Source organism: Sinohyriopsis cumingii, chromosome 9 (assembly GCF_028554795.1).
Source record: "Sinohyriopsis cumingii isolate HCF-2022 chromosome 9, ASM2855479v2, whole genome shotgun sequence".
NCBI lineage: Eukaryota > Metazoa > Mollusca > Bivalvia > Unionida > Unionidae > Sinohyriopsis > Sinohyriopsis cumingii.
Window position 1 is genome coordinate 69,858,681 of NC_142969.1, and position 14,467 is coordinate 69,873,147.

Sequence of the window (14,467 nt, forward strand, 5' to 3'; positions counted from 1 at the left end):
AGTCTTCTGCTTTCTCTAATTTATAGTCAATTAGATTCCGATATGTAGTCTTCAGCTTACTCTATCGTATTGTCAATTAAACGCCGATATCTAGTCTTTGGCTTTCTCTTTTGAATATTCAATCAAATTAGATGCCGATATCTAGTCTTCAGCTTTCTCTGTTTTATAGTCAATTAGAGGCCGATATCTAGCCTTCGGCTTTCTCTAATTTATTGTCAATTAGTCGCCGATATCTAGTCTTTGGCTTTCTCTATATTTAAGTCAATTAGACGCCGATATCTAGTCTTCGGCTTTCTCTATTTTATAGTCAATTATATGCCGATATCTAGTCTTCGGCTTTCTCTATTTTATAGTCAATAAAATGCCGATATCTAGTCTTCAGCTTTCTCTGTTGTATAGTAAATTAGATGCTGATATCTAGTCTTCGGTTTTCTCTGTTTTATAGTCAATTAGATGCCGATATCTAGTCTTCGGCTTTCTCTGTTTTATAGTCAATTAGATAATGATATCTAGTCTTCGGCTTTCTCTAATTTATAGTCAATTAGATTCCGATATATAGTCTTCGGCTTGCTCTATTGTATAGTCAGTTAGGCGCCGATATCTAGTCTTTGGCTTTCTCTTTTGGATAGTCAATTAGATTAGACGCCGAAATCTAGTCTTCAGCTTTCTGTTTTATAGTCAATTAGATGCCGATATCTAGTCTTCGGCTTTCTCTGTTTTATTGTCAATTAGACGCCGATAGCTAGTCATCGGCTTTCTCTATATTTAAGTCAATTAGACGCCGATATCTAGTCTTCGGCTTTCTCTATTTTATAGTCAATTAGATGCCGATTTCTAGACTTCGGCTTTCCCTATTTTATAGTCAATTAGATGCCGATATCTAGTCTTCGGCTTTCTCTATTTTATAGTCAATTAGATGCCGATTTCTAGACTTCGGCTTTCCTTATTTTATAGTCAATTAGATGCTGATATCTAGTCTTCGGCTTTCTCTATTCTATAGTCAATTAGATGCCGATATCTAGTCTTCGACTTTGTCTATTTTATAGTCAATTTGATGCCGATATCTAGTCTTCGGCTTTCTCTATCGTATATTCATTTAGATGCCAATATCTAGTCTTCGGATTTCTCTGTTTTGTGGTAAATTAGATTCCGATATCTAGTCTTCGGCTTTCCCTTTTTTTTTTTTTTCAATTTGATGCCGATATCTAGTCTTCGGCATTCTCTATTTTACAGTCATATAGATGCGGATATATCGTCTTCGGCTTTCTCTTTAGTATAGTCAATTAAATGCCGATATCTAGTATTCCGCTTGCTCTATTCTATAATCAACTGGATGCTGATATCTAGTCTTCGGCTTTCTCTATTTTATAGTCAGTTAGATGTCAATATCTAGCATTCGGCTTTCTCTATTCTATAGTCAATTAGATGCCGATATCTAGTCTTCGGCTTTCTCTATTGGATAGTCAATTAGATTAGATGCCGATATCTAGTCTTCAGCTTTCTCTGTTTTATAGTCAATTAGATGCCGATATCTAGTCTTCGGCTTTCTCTATTGTATAGTCAATTAGATGCCGATATGTAGTCTTCGGCTTTCTCTGTTGGATAGTCAATTAGATTAGATGCCGATATCTAGTCTTCAGCTTTCCCTGTTTTATAGTCAATTAGATGCCGGTATATAGTCTTCGGCTTTCTCTATTTTATAGTCAATTAGACGCCGATATCTAGTCTTCGGCTTTCTCTATTGGATAGTCAATTGGATGGCGATATCTAATTTTCGGCCCCCTCTATTTTATAGTCAATTAGATGGCGATATCTAGTCGTCGGGTTTCACTATTACAGAGGATACCATGAAGTTATGTACTGAAGTATTGTATCAAAAGGAAATAAATGAATAGTTGCAGATATTGCACTTTGACTTTGTTCAATGTCGATTTCAGTACCATCATATCTTCTATGAGTGTGATTCATGTTATTATGTCCTACTTTGATAATGTTTGCTAGATTCCGACATTGTTAATTGACATAATGTTAGACTATAGCCTATAAAAACAGTCAAAAATAACCCCGCTATTTTGCTTAATCAAGGTAATGCAAACACAAAGAAAAAGTTATTTTTATCAACTCATCTTCTCTTTCAGACACTGATGTTAATATAATAACAACTGTTGCTTTCTGTTATTTCCGTTGTTGATGCGGATCGACTTTTCCTCATGCGCTCGTTCTATATTCAGCTACCAATGTTGAAGATGAATAAATATGGCAATCAAAATTGAATGTTTCTTCAATAGCGCATCATTTAAATTATACGTATACATGTTATAGAGCGCATATATTTTATTATGGTGGTGTGAAGACGCTTTGGCTGTAAACGAAGTGACAGAAACAACGAAAAGCAACAAGTCTCGCAAAATGCAACACATGCTTTATTTCCCTAGATTATAAAGTGAAAATTAAAAAATATATAAAATTATTGTGAAATAAATCCCAACGAGTCCAAATGTTATATAATAACAGTTACCATTGATTTTCCTGTGTTGTTATAAATAAATCCAATATCGAATGTGCTGATGTGCCTGAACTGTTGAGTACCTGAAATGTTACACTAGCCTGGAATGTGGCCATGTGTTAGCAGTCTGGATGTAACACAAGGACATAATTCATAAGGTGTTTGGTTGCATTTTCTATAATTCCAGACCAATGATTAGCCCAAGAATAATACAATGAGCACTTCGTAATTCCAGAGAATAAATTAAATTAATGAATACACCAACAACTGAACATAAGAATAAGACTGATTCCACTTCTGATGCTAGGATCAGTGCCGTCTTAACAACATTGTAGGCTCTGGGCAAAGTAATGCACTGGGGCCCCCTACCGACCAATATTCATTAACAATGTGGACAGCATGATGCCCCTAGAAGCGTGAGGCCCTGGGCAACTTCCCAGTGTGTCCATGCCTTAAGAAGGTACTGGGTAGGATTACATATTTTTTTAAGTAAACAATATCGAAATCAAAAGATAAGACACACTAATATTGCCCAGATTGAAATCAGTTCAGTTTCTAAAATATTCAAATTTGTAAATGCGTTTCGAAATTTCCAAGTGGAAAACTAATGTTCACGAATCAGATTATAAAATCATGTTCGCAAGAAATATATTAGGCTAAGCACAAAAAAAAAATAAACAAGTTGGAACTAATTGTCAAGGTTTTAGTAAGACAATAATAATAATAATAATGAGGACTTTGTATAGCGCCTATTCTTTAGAAGCTCTAAGCACTTTACAACGTTAGACAACACCTATAAGATAAGAAACATATAATGATATGATTACAAAATCAAACACCATGAAATTAGAAAACATAAAAAACATGCTGAGAATATTTAAGGTAGGAAACATTTAAGTTTGTTCTTGCAGTCAAAATAAGTGAGTTTGGAGAGCACTCTTGAATGGGATCACTATGTCTTTGTGTCTAAGTTAAGTGGGCAATTCATTCTACGTTGCTGGGCCCTGGTATGCAAAAGAACGCTGTCCGTAGGACTTTGTTATCAAAGTGGGAATAATGAGTATACGTTTGTCAGAAGAGGAGCGTAAGTATCTTGCAGGTATGCACACATGGGTGAGGTCGGATAGGTATGTTGGACTAGAGTCCGACAGTGAAACGTAGCACAGAGAACAAATTTTGTGTTTGATTCTGGATCGAATGGATAGCCAGTGCAGGGTACATAGCAGCGGGAAGGTGTACTCTGATCGTGGTACTCTAAGTATGATCCGAGCAGCTGTGTTTTGAACGTTTTGAACTTTCTGGAGCAGACATTGAGACGAACCAGACATAATTGAGTTACAATAGTCCAGTCTTGAAAGTACTAATGAACACACAAGTGTTTTAGTGGCATCAACTGAAATATATTTGCGAATTGAGCTGATGCGTCTCAGCTCAAGATATGCAGTCTTGCATATGTTCATGACATGTTGGTGCAATGTGAGAGTACTGTCCAGAGTAACACCTAGGTTTCGTACTGATTGTGTGAATTTAATGTTGGTGTTGCTGATATTTATTGTTTGAGGTAAATGATGTGAACGAGAAAGTCTTTGTGTTGTGATCAGAATGGCCTCAGTTTTATCATCATTCATCTGCAGCTTGTTACATGAACTATTTGCTTCGATACAAAAATGTCATTTATATTTCGAAATATGCATTGCACACATTAAATTTGAATGATAAATGTTTTGTAGTAAATGATAGTTATGCAAATATTTGATGAATAAACTTATGTTCACATTTTATTTGTCTTTCAGGAGAAACGTACTTCAGTCAAATGACATGTGTAACAGCAAACATCGCCTTGGTATTTTACCTCAACACCCCATATAACACGGCCATGCGTTTCTTCTAGCAGCCCTGTATAATAAGGATGAAACTAAGGACTCTAGTGCATGCGAACTCGTTCGCTAGGAAAACTTTATCGACCAGTGTACACAAACTCACTTAATTTTTATTTAGGCTTACGGGTTGGGGAAGGTTAATGATAATAAATTCACCCATATGCGCCGGTATAGTATGAACATTGAAATCAGATGATCATATATCTTTTGTTTTAAATAAATACAAACCGCAGATTGACAACATCTCTTCGATTTTTTTATTTTTGCTTGTCATATGAATAAAAATGAAAATCATTTTGTTATCACAACGCCGTCACCTGGACCAAACAGTTTATAACAAAGGGATGACAACGTTCTGTTAGTGCCAATCTTTAATTGTAATGTAATTTTTCTTTCTGTAATCAACACAGAATCGAAGGGACTGGTCCGTTTTCTTCACAGGTATGACTGGTCTTACCAGGGGCTATAATAACGCTTGTTGATTTCTTGCTAAAACATTTTTCAATCTCTTGTTGTGCATCCTTAATTTTTGCTAGGGGTATTCGGCAAGGTGGTTGACTTAAATGTGGACGATTTTTAATATTACTCGAATGTTCTACTAAACTTGGCCTATGTCATCTGATGACTTGAAAAATAATTTGATATTCAATAAGTAAATACTTAATGCAACTTTCTCCACGATATTTAGATTCTTGGTACTCTAATCAAAGAGATGTATCAAATGTTTACTGAGGTATCAGGGAGTGAATTGATAGCCTTCTTTGGCCGTAACAGTATTAACGTTTATTGATGCTATGTCCTCTTCTATACATTTTAAAGTACCGGGAATCGAATTTTTTGCAGATAATGCGCGGTTCTTCAGTCAGATTGACTTAGCGTAATGGCACAAACACACGAGATTGGTTATACAAGGCCTTAGAGACAAGGATACGACATTTCTCTATGAAAATGACACCTGGTGATATACAAACCAAATTTGTATTACATGTTGTTCATAAGCTTTTCATGGTACCAACACTTCACTATACCAACACTTCACTATACCAACATTTCACAATCGGAAGGTACCTATATCTACAACAAGTTTACAGAGTATCATTGCTATATCTAAAGCACATACGGTATTATCCTTTACTAAAATAATTAATTCGTTTGCCCAGTAAATCTTTGCAGCGATTATATGCTAAGATATCCATTCCCCAAATCCCTTCTGATTTAATATCTGCTATCTGTGCCATACGCTTAAATTTACGTATCTTTATATAGATATATACGGTAGTCAATTTAAAGAAGGGGGAGGTTTCTAATATATACGGTAGCGAGGTTACTTTAATCTTGTCAAAAAAGCAATTGTTTAAATAATAACATTGGCTTTGCTATAAACAAATAAAGTGTTTGTTTTCTTCTGCACTTTTGCGTTCGCAGATATCCATTCTTCATTTACAAATGAATTTGCAACTGTCATGGCGTTATGCCGCCAATTATTATCCGGCATTATTCAGGCCTTTAAAAGTTTTTCTGATATTTAGTAGTGTTATTCAGCTATTGGTAATATTATTCTCTTCGTGTACACGTGCGCCATTTTGATTCGGCCGTTTAAAATTGCCGTATTCCCGATAATAACCTCAGTTTTGAATCGAGCGGCCAATAGTTTAGCTTCGTTTATGTCACTAGGTCGAGCCTTTCGCAATCTCAGTCTAATAACAAGTCGAGTATAGCGTGGTTAACATGGTCGACTGAAATAATTTATGTCATAACTGAACAAGCTACCATCTAATCCTGAAACGTCAACGTTTTTATTGAGTTAATTGCGGCAAAGACTCATCGTTATCCCGATATTGAGTTTGCAGTCGTACTCGGTACATTTCTCCTCTATTACATGATCTATATCGCGTAAGCAACTCGTGTATAAAGATATCGTAAGTCACGCGGCTAAAATGTGCTAAGTTGATTACAAAATGTGCTTGCATTCCCCATTTAGTGTATCTGCCAGGTAATGGGACTTAGCTGTATGAATCCAGTTAGTTATCTCCGCCAAAATTTGAAACGTGCAAGGTATTTATCCAAATCCTCGCTTCCATCCTATTACTCTAGTTTCATTTGCAAATTTCGTTTTAAAATTTTTTTAAATAATGATGACAAATATTTCATTCATACAGATCCAAATAATTTGATATATGTTCTACTGAGAGCTGATTACTGACTTACTGACTCGAAGTCAATATTATACAAGCAAAATCTCAGAGATTTTAGACAACTGTTCTTGGCGCGAAATGTATTAAATTATACCAGTGAAGGCTATAAAAATACCCTGTTGCTCAATGTGTGATGACATTAGAGAAGGTGTTCCACTTTTCATCACCGAAGTTAGCAAGATTTGCAATAGTTGTATTGACTTTTTAAGTAGCATTGCAGTCAGATAAAAGCCGTATATTATAAATCGTGCTACTAATTTCGAAACTGTTGTTCCAGGTAGGTAAGTTTAACGTAATGTGTTTTGCATGTGCGAGGATTTTTATGATAAAAGATATAGCAATAAGGGAATAGGAATATCATTTATAAACAAAGAATACGATGACTCCGTGTTATACAGCTGATGGTGAAGCCTTTCACATCTCACGTAAAGACTGTATTCAACGATGGCGTTTAATAAAACGTTTGGCGTAATTAATACTCTAGCTTCAGAAATATCATTGTCTACATATCAACACATGATATCTATAGCGCATTTGGTTTTAGTGTTGTATGGTGTGTTTGTCTTTTTCGCTCCCTTAGTCATGTTCCAGCTCAATCTCCTACAAAACTTTTTCAACCGATTTCAGCTACTCAACCTGCTGCACCGACTAAATTATAATATTGTTTCATATAATTTACACTGTTCAGAAGATACTGGTTAACATATAAATTAAGACAACTATTTCTTTTAAAAATGATTAAAGTACAAGAAATAACAGGCAGAATATATAGTTTGATAAGTTCGTGAATTAAAATTTCTGGTCAATGGTTTATTTGATTTTTCTAACCGATGAAGTCATATTACTTCTTTTGAGAAGCTTATCGCAGTTTCTGTTTTGACTTTAAGGAAAAATACTTACAGGTTCGTTTTGCTGTCCTAAAATTATCATAAGATATAGCGATTTCTTTTCATTGTTATAGTCATACAAATATCGATTGCATTGGCAAAGAATGTAGACAACCCATGCACATCGACAACGCATTTTTTAAAAGAATTTATACTAAAACGAAAACCTACGTTTTCTTAGTTGGTACAGGAAAATACGTTACTCGTGATATTGAAAGATATGCTATTGTCACTCTTGACAGCTTTCCCTATTTCTACTCAAAAGACCTTCACTAGAATGGTACCATCTAACATCCTTTTAACTGACCGTTCACTTCTAAGTATTGTTACACTCATACTTCTTTATTCTACTTCATCTTGACTAAGGGCACCATAGCACTTATTAATCTCAAAGCAAAAAAAATAATCAATATCCTTTTTACAATCGAAACAATTGTATGAGATAGCTTAGTAGAATGTTCCTGTATATCTCCTTATATTTCAATCAAATACATGCCCCACATTGTTACCCACATTACCTAACATAAGATGATATCACGCTGCGTGCTTGAGTAGACTGCTATCCTTCCGATTGCAGGCAATTTTATACTGGAATAGAAAGTGGTTTTCGAAGCATAATGATCTAATTATATGCGTACTAATTCTATTCGGAACAAGACTGGCTTGGAAGCAATATCTGACTACTTCAACAAATGGGCTACTTGAAAATTCTGTACACCAAAATAAATTTCATAGTTTTATTTGCACAGCAGAAACGTATGTAAAGAGTGAGACAAATATCAAATACATACACAAATGAAATTGTAATCGAACTAATATGCTTATTATCATGTGTGTTTTACCTTTTATGGAAATAAATAAAATTATTTTAACTGGTATCCATCAAACCGAAACACAGAGTAATTAACTGTGGTTAGTTTCATCGACACTGTCTCCTGGAAGGTTTGTAAGGCTTCGAAACCCCCCAGAAATAATGTATTCAACAAAGGTTTGATGATATTTGGACTGTGTTATGCTCAGGTCTTTCTTAAGCAATACTGATTAGACCAACCTTACTTCTTTTAATTAAAGTTGTTTTATTAGTACCCAAAGGTGTACACTATCTTTCAGCGAATATACAAGTGGTCCAACCACTGCAGCTCGATATGTGTTCTAGATTGAAAAATATTTTAATTAAAGAAATTATTCAAATTTAGTTATTCCAAACGAAAATAATACTTTGAGGATGAAGTATATTGATCACTGTGAGAAGCGTTTTGTCATATCCTGATACAGTCGTTTAAATATTTCTGTCATTTATTTGGTCTACTTAAAATATGTTGGTTAATTTTGACCCTAAAATATACAATATTTAAAGTTTACGTAAAATGTAAATTAAATAATTGTCCCAATACCGAAATAGACGTAGAAGATTAGTCGATAATCAGTGGAGACCGACGTCACATAAACATAACGCTTTTGCGAACCAAACCGACAATATAATATATACCTGATTAGAAGGCCACATACACAATGTTACCACATCAATGACAGTGTATGTATTCATCATCTGATACAATGAACAAGTCTTAGTTCCAAGCGTCGGACTCTATGCCGTCATGGTTAGAATTTGCCTCCTCTGTACAGGGTCAATATCTGACAAAACCGCTTTGGGAATTCCAGATTAGTTGGTATTTAATATATGCATACAACATCCCATATTATTCCATAAAGCAAACTATGTTATAACACGTTGCAGACATATCAGAAATACATAATGTATTAGGTTAGCCAATTTTATATTATTTATACTAAGATCAATACATATAGCAATGTAACTGTCATAATTGTTCTAGCAAAGATATGTATATAAATATTTATCTCTCTTAAGTAAAGAATTTATTACAAGCTATACAAAGCAATGATGTACATTTAGGAGTATACAGATTTTATCCCTTAATGTATATTCTAATAAACAATCTGTTTCAGAAAGTAAAAAGTGGGTGTGTTTACATAACCGCTTATCGAAGGAAGAAAACAAGGGAAAGGATGGAAAAGATGCAAATTCAAATACATACAATTTAGGAAAGAAAATACTGGTTAGGTATAGTGAGAGGCAAATTTCACAATGTGTAGTAAACCCTAATTTAATGATACAAAGAAAGGTAAAATAAAAACTTATTATTATTCCGTTTAAAACGTATTATTAATCAATATGCTTTTCCTTGAATGTTTTACACCAGCTGCAATGTTGATGTGTCGTGGGAAATACATGTCAAGCTCTAACGTATCACAAATCACGTGACGCAATCGAGACACGTGATCTGCACTGATACAGATTCATGTTGGGTTACTGTTTTGTATGTGATGCGGTTGCAACCGGCGTGATCAAACAATATCTTTATTATCATCGTATTCCAATTACAATGTGCAGACCCACTCCTTTACCGCCCAGAAGACAGACAAAAGAAGTGCACATGTAATGCAGCTTGGGAAAGGTGCGAGCGCCAAACTTCCTAATGTAGGTGTAGTAGAGTCTGTTGTGTTAGTCTTACTTGCAACGGCCTGGATCATTAAAATAACCACTGAAATATGGATAAATGCGAAACAGTTGTAGAAAAAGTCATGTGTGTCATATGTGAATAATAAGAAATCAATGGTTGCAACTGAATGAAGCATCGACATGGATATAGTGTATATTCTATGCTTAGTATGGACATAAGTTAAATTGTCTTGCACTAACATTTGCACTATCTTTGAAAAATGGAAATTCATAACATGTATATCTGATTATTCTGGAAGCAACAGTAGCAATTTATCATGGCAGAAATGATGACGAGAAATAATCATCAATAATACTACTAAATTAAAAGATTTTCTTAAATCCGCTCTAAAATGGCTATGAATGATATCGAGAATAGGCATTTAACACCCACACAACCACCACCATCCCCCCCCCCACACACACACGCAACAGTACAAGTGGCAATGAAACCGAACGAAACAGTAAACAAACGGTATGTTACACAAAAAATGCTTCAGCTGAAAAATTACGTTACTTTTACAGTTCTTCTCCCTCGTACTTATTTTTCTTATGCCATTTCCACGGTTTCAACAGTGTGTACCTAATGATTAATGATAAACCAAGCAACGATTCATACTACTAAAACTACAAGTGCTTCCGCTTCATTAGGTATCTTATTTGTGCAGTATTAGTTCACTGACGAACGTTTTGTCGACATAATTGCACTGTGAGGAGCGTCTTCCCTTTACTTGTGTTCTTGTTACTGCGTCGTAATAGTTGTTTGTTTGGTTCGTCTTCGTTGTTACCTTGAAGATCATGTTGTTCGTAACAATTTGTTGAAGTTTTACATATACTAACGATATTTCACTTATAATTCGAAATGTATAGTTTAGAAATGAAGGCTACCAACTTACCTAGAACTGCAAGCACGAGAGCCACAAAAGGTACATCAGTCTTGGCCATGATTAAAAACAGAGAATCCTGTAAGTAGAAAGACAACAAATCACTTTAGTTATTTAATTATCTAGAGAAAAATAAACTGTGTAGAAGAATTTATGCCAAAACTATCAATATTTGTAAAAAAAAGAATCTCTTTCCGTAATACATACCTTGAAATATTGACCAGATGTGTTCAGTTTGTCTGAAGCGACTATGGCAAGAAGATATATTTATATATAAAGAAACAATACCCATGATACAACTTTTTAAAGCACGCATCCGTCTGATTGGATAGACAATATTATCGCATAATCTTACTAGGCAATAAATTACTGTCACGGGATAATAATAAAGCAAGGTCTGGTTTAGAAGTATAAATACAGAAGTATAAAAATAAAAATATTTATATTTACAATCTGCATCACGTGGTTTCTCCTTTAATTGTACATGTCATTAAACTTCTAATTACGGAAAGAAAAAAGCTAGGGCACGTTTCCCAATAATCTTTCTAATTCCTTTACACTATTTCTCCTCATTTCACCCTCGTTACTAATGAAGCTTGCGCATGTTTTGAGGTGGAAGGTCAACATATAGTATAAATATTAAAGAGCATGCATTGCTGAACTAACCTTAATCATATACATGTACAAAGCTAGAGAGAAAATCTTTGTGCATACAGTTCCTGAAGGACGTGATAGCTGTCTGAAAAATATAAATTTCCTTATTCTTATTAGCTACAATCTAGAATGCCCCCTAAGTGATCATTACATGCCAGATAATCCAGAATGTCCCATAAATGATCATCAAATGCCAGATAATCCAGAGTGCTCCATAAATGATCATTAAATGCCAGATAACCCAGAAAGCCCCATAAATGATCATTAAATGCCAGATAATCCAGAATGCCCCATAAATAATCACTGAATGCCAGATAATCCAGAAAGCCCCATACATGATCATTAAATGCCAGATAATCCAGAATGCCCCATAAATAATCACTGAATGCCAGATAACCCAGAATGCCCCATAAATGATCATTAAATGTCAGATAATCCAGAATGCCCCATGAAATCAGACTTAATGAGATTTTTTTTTTAAAAATGGACTTGGCCTCAATTTTAAAAATGTATTGATCAAACAGTGACTTTTTCCTAATACCTTCCAAGATATTACATTTATCTTAGAAAAAGAAACACATTACTTACTGTTTGTGAGTATTATATACCTACATAAAGACATTCAGTTACTTCTTTAATATTAACAGCTCATATTTGCATGTTGCACGTAGTATTTAAAACATGTTTAGAATGTTTAAATAATGCATATATAATATTAGCTCTTTACTAAATTACAAGAGCTCTGTCTAATTTTCATTACGGAACGTTTACTAAAATGTAATATACTTCCATAACGTATCGGTGTTTGTTTAAAAACGTAGAATATACACTTACTAACAGAGTCAAAATAAATATACACTTACTAACAGTGTCAAAATAAATATGCACTTACTAACAGTGTCAAAATAAAGATCTTATTTTAAACTGAACCTGAGCATGGTCGAACGAAATACAATGATATATATTTTCAAGATATACCAAGTTATGTAAATAGTGACATAAATATCATTAATGCTAGTAAAAGAGAATATTAGTACCGCTTAGTAAATGCATACAATGCCCCAAGTACAGATTTGTTTAGAGTAACATTCGTGGAGAGAAAAGACTCATCACCCAAAAGAATCTTTACAAGCTTTACTCACTTAAGATGAAAATGTCTGTAAAAATACACATACACGGAATCATGGGCGCCCGCACACATACGCAAGCATTCACCTCCACCAATTCCAGGATTTTATCTCTAAACATCTCAACATGTTTGAGCTACATCTATATAACTTAGTAGCTGACCACATCATGTTGGCCGCACTCCTCCAGAAATATTTTTGTACCAGCGCCCCTGGTGAGAATGCATGCTGTCAAAAACTTGCTGTCCCCGTCACATCAAAACCAAATTCAGTCAGACAGTCGATATTTGGATTAGCCTTTAGACATGATGCATGTCGTTTATAACTGGCCTTCGAGGTTGACATTTCGAATTCCATATAATGTTTGGTATACATCAAATAATATGAGGCGCTGTAGTGGACAACAATTTTTCCAGTGTGATAGTGGCAGTTAAAATTTCGATGTCGTATATCGAGAAATCCAATATCATGTTTTGGATCAAACTGCATATCCTTGAAGTTCCATTTTCTAGATCAAGATTTTAGATTTTATATGTTGAATGATAAAGTGGAAGTTTAAAGTTATATTTCCTATGTGGACGTTTTACATTGTATATTTTGAATAACACAGCGGTGGCTGAAATTTCAATACTATATGTCGAGAGTCCCTAATTCACACGTTGTATGCAATTGTTTGTGATGAAAGGTCCATTTCATATGGCGAGTATTTAGATTTTATTTGCTGAATATCACAACAACGAGAAGCAGCCTCCTTGTTTAAAAATAACGAGGTCCATTCACGAGAGCGACCTCTAGCGAAGATAGTCATAGTAATTCTCGACCTGTGAATGGTAACTTTCAAATTGTAAATGTGTGAAATGCAAATGAATACACAAATGGTGTATCTTAATACTCTGTATTATTTTGAATTGTTAAAGTAGACGTTGTGCAAAGGTTACCTTTAACAACAACACACCACTCAACCATATATAAAGAAACAATTCTGACAAGCACAATGAAATGTCAAATCACCTCTGTGTAATTCAACAAATACAATCTCAAGACTCAACATACGAAATGGAACTTTCGGCACAATCAATGTGATTCCAGATATAAAATTGAAACTCTCGACATATGACTTTAACATTTCAACAACCGCCGTTTAATTCAGAAGATAGAATCTAAAAACTCGACATTGGACATCGAATGTTCAACTGTGAAATTCAACAGATGAAATCTAGATATCAAATGGAACTTTCAACATAAACTCTTTGAACCAATTCGTAAATTAGGAATTCTCCACTCATGACATTGAACTTCCAACAACCGCCGTTTAATTCAAATGACACAATATAAAACCTCGATCTAGAAAATAAAACTTTCAACCACTACTATTTAAGTCAACGGGGCCCCTAGTGGCCGAGTGTTCTAAAGCGCTCTCCGTTACGGATCACTGACATCTCACCTCTGTCTGCGTGGGTTTGAGCCTTGGATTCGGCCAATGTGGGTATGTGAGAAAGCTTTCCAATAGCTTCTCGTGGGTCGTTGGTTCTCTCCCGGGTTTTCCCGGGTTCATCCTCCACCATTAATACTGACCGCCATGTATAGCCTATCGTGTGCTGAAAAATGGCGTTAAGCCCAACAACAACAAACAACAACAACTTTGTCAAAATATACAATCTATAATCTCGACCTTGAAAACGGAACTGTAAGGACAAGATGTTTTCATACAACACATGAATTTGGAATTCTGGACAAATGACATTAACATTTCAAAGGCAACGTCCTGATTGGACCAGCTTTAATCCAGAGAGAGAGAGAGAGAGAGAGAGAG

General features: G+C 34.7%; 1 long non-coding RNA gene across 1 annotated transcript; it reads right to left on the bottom strand.

Moving 5' to 3' along the window:
- Positions 1 to 8,191: 8,191 nt before the first annotated feature.
- LOC149791993 (uncharacterized) lies at positions 8,192 to 11,139 on the bottom strand. The gene is made up of 3 exons (XR_016423247.1): positions 11,081 to 11,139; positions 10,886 to 10,952; positions 8,192 to 10,032 (listed from the first exon to the last, which is right to left on the bottom strand). It is a non-coding gene; the product is annotated as an uncharacterized LOC149791993 (long non-coding RNA).
- Positions 11,140 to 14,467: the final 3,328 nt, after the last annotated feature.